Source organism: Octodon degus, unplaced genomic scaffold (assembly GCF_000260255.1).
Source record: "Octodon degus isolate 3935 unplaced genomic scaffold, OctDeg1.0 scaffold00064, whole genome shotgun sequence".
In the NCBI taxonomy this organism is placed as follows: Eukaryota; Metazoa; Chordata; class Mammalia; order Rodentia; family Octodontidae; genus Octodon; species Octodon degus.
This window is the reverse complement of record NW_004524640.1, coordinates 11,717,816-11,723,815: the sequence shown is the minus strand read 5'-3', so window position 1 is coordinate 11,723,815 and position 6,000 is coordinate 11,717,816.

The following is a 6,000-nucleotide window of genomic DNA, read 5'->3' as shown; positions in this document are numbered from 1 at the left end:
GGGACACACCCCCTCAGCATCCCAGAGGCCGCTTCCTCGGTCGCGGACCCAGAGAGGTGCAGGGGAAACTAGAGCATGATGGCGGCTGAGCTCGCTTGGCAGAACCATCATCTTTTTTCTTTCTTATTTTTTTAAGCTTATTAGCGCTTCTCCCGAGTGCTGTTTCCCCTACGCGCCTTTCTCCATCCAGCACTGCCTAATAACGGAATTATACGTGCCGGCTCCTTGATTTATCTCTTGCGAAGTGCTGAGTGTGGGCAGCTTGTGCGTCATTGGACTGTCAGGGTGTCGCTCCCTAGTCAAATCTCAAACCATTGGCGGAACGGCAAGACACCCCGGCCAACAAGAAGGGCTGACGCTATTGGTTTGACTCCTACGGAGTTCTTTCCTGAGGCCTTATTGGGCGCATAGGTGCGCCCGTCAGATCCGGATGCTGTGCCCCAATTAATTGTTCAGCAGGGAGTTGGGGTGCAACTCTGTTTGTTTGCCCGGTCCGTGACAGTGCTAATGACCACCATTTATTGTGCGTCTTTTTGTGCCAGGTTCTGTACTGAGTTCTTTATAGAGATTATCTGGTTAAACTTGTGACCTATACACTAATTTTCACAGATAGGAAACTAAGGCTTCTCGAGCGGGTGGGTAGTCAGCTCGAGGTCATCCGGTTAGAAAGCATTTGGCTCTGCGTTGGGCTCTACGTCTGTCTGAAGGTTCTCTTCAGTGTTCTGGTTATGCTTTAGTGCCTGTAGTTTGGCTCAGAATCATACCTGGCAGCCAACCAGTCATTTTAAAGACCTTTCTTAAGGAATTCAGGTTCCTCGGTATCTGGTAGTGTCATTCTTGGAAACTACGTATCGGAGTGGCTGTCGTTTTCCTCCTGAGTATCCTTCCATTCCCATCCTAAATTAAACAATCTGACATTTCCTGACAAGAAGCACATCTGTTCGTTTTTTCAGCTTTGTAAATGGACGCTTACCGTCATTGTGTCAAACACCATCTTCCCACCCCCAAAACCTGAATATCTTATCTTTCTTCTTCTGTGGAGAGAGTCCTTAAGAACAGAAAACAAGAGGGAATAAAATCTAGAAAGATAAAATAAATAAATCGCCTTGAAAATAAATAATTGATTACATGTTATTAGAACAGCCCTTCAGCTCCTGGAAACCTTTCAGTTTAGCTGATGCTGAGCAAACCATGTCCTGGCTCATGGCCACCGAGTTCTTTCTGTGGCAGCTTTCATGGAATGGAATACACAGTTCAGCCAGGGGAGGGCACGATGCTTGAGACCCACTGCCAGTCCCAAGCCTCTGGAACCAAAATAATCTCCAGGAGTACAGCTTTGGACTGTATCCCACATTCCATCTTGGGTAATTAACATTTTACCATCCCAAATCCGTATCCCCTGTAGCTTTAGTGGGATTGTGGCCCTTGTTTCGCTTCCTGATCCAAGCTGTTGTGTAATCTTGTTGGCACTGCTTTAATAATAACCACTGAAACACAGTAATAAAGTTTAACACTTAACAGCCTTTCAGCAAAGACAAGGTATTTCACAAACATCAATTAAGAGTAAACGGAGGTATTCCTAGGGCAACTGCAAGGGCAAAACAAAGAGCATGAGTGAAATTGTAATAAAAGTTCTGAACACCTGAATCATTACAATTCCACATGTGTAGCCCATATTAGCACTCCAATATGGGTATTCTAAACTAGAAAACACAGTGAATGAGAGATGTCCAAGGTTCAGAACCTTCCTAACTGTCAAAGTTGCTTGTTTATACTCCTGTTTTAACCCTTAAAATAGTACTTGGTCTTATATTTAGTTATTGGATACGTACCAATTTTTAAGAGATTCGGGGCTGATGATGAAACCAGCCCTTTGCTCTTGAGCTACATTCCCAGTCATCTTTATTTTTTTAACTTTGCAACAAAGTCTCACTAAGTAGCTAAATGTCCAGGCAGGGTTTGAGCTTTTGATCCTCTTGCCTCAGCTTAGAGGGATGAGGTTACAGGTTTGCACTACCACGCCTGCTTGGCAAGTTTTTTTTTGGGGGGGGGCTGTTTATTTTGAGTGCTGGGGATTGAATCCAGCGCCTTCTACACACTAAGCAAGCATCTGCCACTGAACTACACTCTCAGGCCTTTTGATTTTTTTTTTTTTTTATTTTGGGAGGAGGTTTCACTGAGTTGCCAGAGATAGCCTCAAACCTGACATCCTCCTGCCTCAGTCCTGAGTAGCCGAGGTTGCAGGAATGTGCCACCACATCTTGCTATCACAGTTATAAATTTCTTGAAATAGTTTTCATATTTGTGTCCTGTAGTTGCTCTGATTATTAAAGGCCTTGAAATAAGTATTCAGTAAATATTTAGGGATCATACCAAGCACTCCCCGGAGGCTCAGGGGTCATGCAGACAAATAAAGCATCATCTGCGCCATCATCAGTCAAGTGGCAGTGACCAAACCACGTGGTGGAGCTTTGGTAAGGTGCCCAGGAAGCACACTGGGGACTCAATTTGAGAAGGAAAGGACAGTTTCTCAGTAGAGGTGACATCTACAAGGAGAACTAGAAGATGAATGTGACTAGTCAGGCGAGAGATGGGATAAGTGGTGACCTGCAGGGCTTGCTTTCTCGGGGCTGGGGAGCCGAATAGAAATATTCACAGCAGCCAAAGCTTGTTCTTCCTATCATCTTTGTCTCTGAAGGCCTTCAACTATTTGTCAATTTCAGTTCATTGTGCTTTCTCTCCCTGGGAGAGAAAAGCTGGAAACCCAGTCAAGTATACCCACTTGAGAATTGTAAAAAAAAATAATGATTTCCAAATAAGAGTGTTGGTGTTCTGATCACAGAAATAATACTGAGTAAATGTTTTACATTTACTCAACTCATTACAACATGCTATATTTCAGACATTCTAGAAAGTTATGAAGTAGAAAACGAAGGCTTTCCACAGTGCCACTGCTTCAGCTCCCACACATCATGCAGAATCTCCCCGAACTCTTTCTCGAGTGGATCCATGTGTGGATTTCTTCTTTCAACACACAATGGGATACGGTGCAGGGTCTCATCTGGCTCTGAGAGGCCTCAGTACTCCAACTTCAGTTTGGAATAGGATATGCTCCCTCTTCCTATACAGATAAGAAAGTCAAGAGATGATTAGCCAATTCGATTGATGTATTGATTCTTTTGGAGGATGAGAAGTTGAAATTCCTGTCACAGTAAATGCCAGGGCTTTGGGGATTGTCCAGCCTGGTGTTCATGAATGGGACAAAGATATCTGCTGAATTCCACCCCACTGCCTCAGAGCTTCTGGGCACGCCCTGGTGGTTGTGGCATCAAGCCATGCCCTGAAAGGCAGCCCAGCTCAGGAAATGACATGCTCGGACGCTCTCCTGAGCTGTTTCTCATTTCCTCTCTGCATGCTCTTTGAGGAAAGTATTTTTCATTTGTTCTAACCCACCCAGATTTGACAGTCAAAAGACTTCCAAGCCCTGCACATGCTTATGCTGGCCACGTGCACTGTAGTTTTAGAGTGTTATGGTTGATTGACTGGGTCAATTTGAGTAAAGACAAGCTTAACTACATTGGCTCAGCAATTCCACACCTTTGGGAAGACCCACCCTAGGGCTGCTTGTCACCTGGACAGCATAAAGGGGACGTGAAGGACAGATCTGTTTCTGTTTCTTTGGCACAGCTCCCGTCTTTGCCTTCACTTTGGACGTCATCTCCTGGCTTCAGGTGCAGATCCTTCAACCTTCCAGTGCAGACTCTCCAGCCTCCTGCTGTGAATTCACACAGGCGCCGGCAGTGAGCACCAGACCTTCAACTGGGGCCTTTGGTCGCCTTTGCTCAGACACCCTCTGCACTCTTCCTCATCTGGCTCTTGGGTGGCCATTATAAGCAAATTCAATTCTTTTATATTTGTAAATTTTGTATTATATTGGTTTCTCTAATAAACACGGACTGATACAGAGAGCCATACTATTCTTAGAGCCGGATATGTGGTGTTCTGTATAGTTGGCTTTTTGCTGGAGGGGAAAGCAGGTTTAATGAGTGATTGCTGCCTTGGATGGCTACCAAAAGTGCTCCAAGCCATCCCAAGCAACAATCTTCTCCTTTGTCCCTTGAGAGATTGCACTGTGATCTCTGCCCTTGGCCTGGACAAAATCCAAGGCAACGGGAATTTTTGTGAACAATGCTGCAACGCGCCGTGCCCGCAAGCTTGGTGTGGCAGGGCCAGCTGGCTCTGCTCCAGCTCTGATCTCCGTGGTGCGGGACAGCACCCTGCACACTGCGCTGGGCTCTCACTGCTGAGGCTTTTGGCAGTGTTTGTAAAACATTCTCCAATTCTCACAGCCTATAGCAATGGGGCAATCCCTGGAAAGGAACCTAAGCCAAAAGAGACAGGAGACAACTGACAGCTGATCATTTGGGCATGGGTGCGGCTGCAGGCAAAGACCAGGCGCAACAGGGGAGGGGACCTCGTCAGAGGGTGCTGATCACAAAGGACAAGCTCCGAAGCATTTATTACATGGCTGGCAACATTGACTGTGCAACAATTCCTCGAGGCAGCTGCTGTACCACTTCCAACTCACCTCTCATCTTTTATGACTTCTTGAAAAGCCTCTTAATTAAGCAGCGAACATGGGACCCCTTCGACCAGTGCCAGCACATGGAGGGGGCATGTCGTGAGTTATGTGTCAGATACTAAACTGAGTTAATCTTGACAATAATCATGTCCATCCCCATTTTCTGGTGAGGAAAATGGACGCACTGCCGGGTTAACTAACTTGCTTTGGGCCACTACAGATAGCAGTCTGAGCGGGGACTTACCCGTGTCGCTGCAAGGCTGAAATGACTACACTGTAAACTCCTTGGTACATTGCGGGAGACAACCAGCCCCCAAAGGAACAGCAGCCGTCACTGCCTTCATTGTCACAACTCCACCCTCTTTTTTCCTGTAGACCAGGGAGAGAAGTACATCTTTTTCTGGTGATCCTTCCTTTACATCCCAACTGGGATAGGCTCTCCTACCATCCCCCACATCCTTCAAAGAGCCCCTGTATTGGTTTTTGTGCATGCCTGTGTGCATGCCTGCATATATGTGTGTGTGTGCGTGTGCATGCACACACACACACACACACATGCTCAAACATACATGGTAGGGGTTTGAACCCAGGAAATGCTGAAACACGTCCCCAGCCTTATTAAGAGATGGGATCTGGCTAAATTGCCCATGCTGACCCTGAGCTTGCAACTCTCTAGCCTCAGCCACCTGGGTTTGGTGGGGTTATAGGTGTGCCCCATGACACAAGGTCCAGCATCTTAAATAATGACCTGTGGCCCTTCCCACCACTGTAGGTGCTTTCTTCTTTTCTAAACCTGGCTTCTAGCCCTAACACTACTGAAACTCATTTTTTTTCTGAGCACATCTATAACCTTTTTTTGTGGCCAAGATCCAAGAGACTTTCCCAGTCCTGGTTTCCATGGCTTCACCACTATGTTTTACTCTGAGAATCTTTTCTTTGCTTCCCAAAATAGCTAGCCTTCCTCCTACCTCTACAACTGTTCATGCTCTTTTTCCTAAAGTCTCTTTCTCTACCCTCCTTCAAAGGACCTGCCTGCCTGCCCACCCCAACTTCCTGTGGTCTTTTGAGGGCATGGTTGAGGACATGTGGGTCGCTAACTATCCCGCCTTCACCTCTACATTGACACTTCTCACCTCTCTAGCTCCAGCACCTCTTCTGGGAGACTTTATAAGTCCTGTAAACTATCTAGCTTCAGTTTCCTCATTTCCAAATTGAATACATTGAATCTGATTTGTTATTCTTGACTCTAAGAAAATGATAAAATTAACATTTTTAAAGCACATACGCTGCCAGGGAAGAGCGGGCTACATGATTTGTGGGGCTCAGTGCAAAATGAAAGCATAGGGCTCCTCATGCCAAAAGTATTAAGATTTTAACAATGTCAACAGCAGAGCATTAAACCAAATGGGGACCGGTCA